Source organism: Phaethon lepturus, unplaced genomic scaffold (genome assembly GCF_000687285.1).
Source record: "Phaethon lepturus isolate BGI_N335 unplaced genomic scaffold, ASM68728v1 scaffold21363, whole genome shotgun sequence".
Taxonomy (NCBI): Eukaryota; Metazoa; Chordata; class Aves; order Phaethontiformes; family Phaethontidae; genus Phaethon; species Phaethon lepturus.
Window position 1 is genome coordinate 126,421 of NW_010527703.1, and position 280 is coordinate 126,700.

Genomic DNA, 280 nt, shown 5'->3' on the forward strand with positions numbered 1-280 from the left:
AATTAATTGTAGCAACACAGTAGAAAGCTGTAAAATGTAACAATCTCAGGATTTTCATCTGAACTACAACAAACTAAACAAAGATTTGAAGATAGGAACTTAAACTGTTAAAACCAATGAGTACTGTAATAAAATAGCTGTCATAAAAAGGAGAATGGGAACAACACAGTTGACAGATTTATTGTTGAGAAATTCCATCCTGGGCTTAACACTAAAATAATTGCCTGTGAAATGTTAAGATTCCATAAAGTCCCAAGTACTTTGACGGGAGAACCCATGT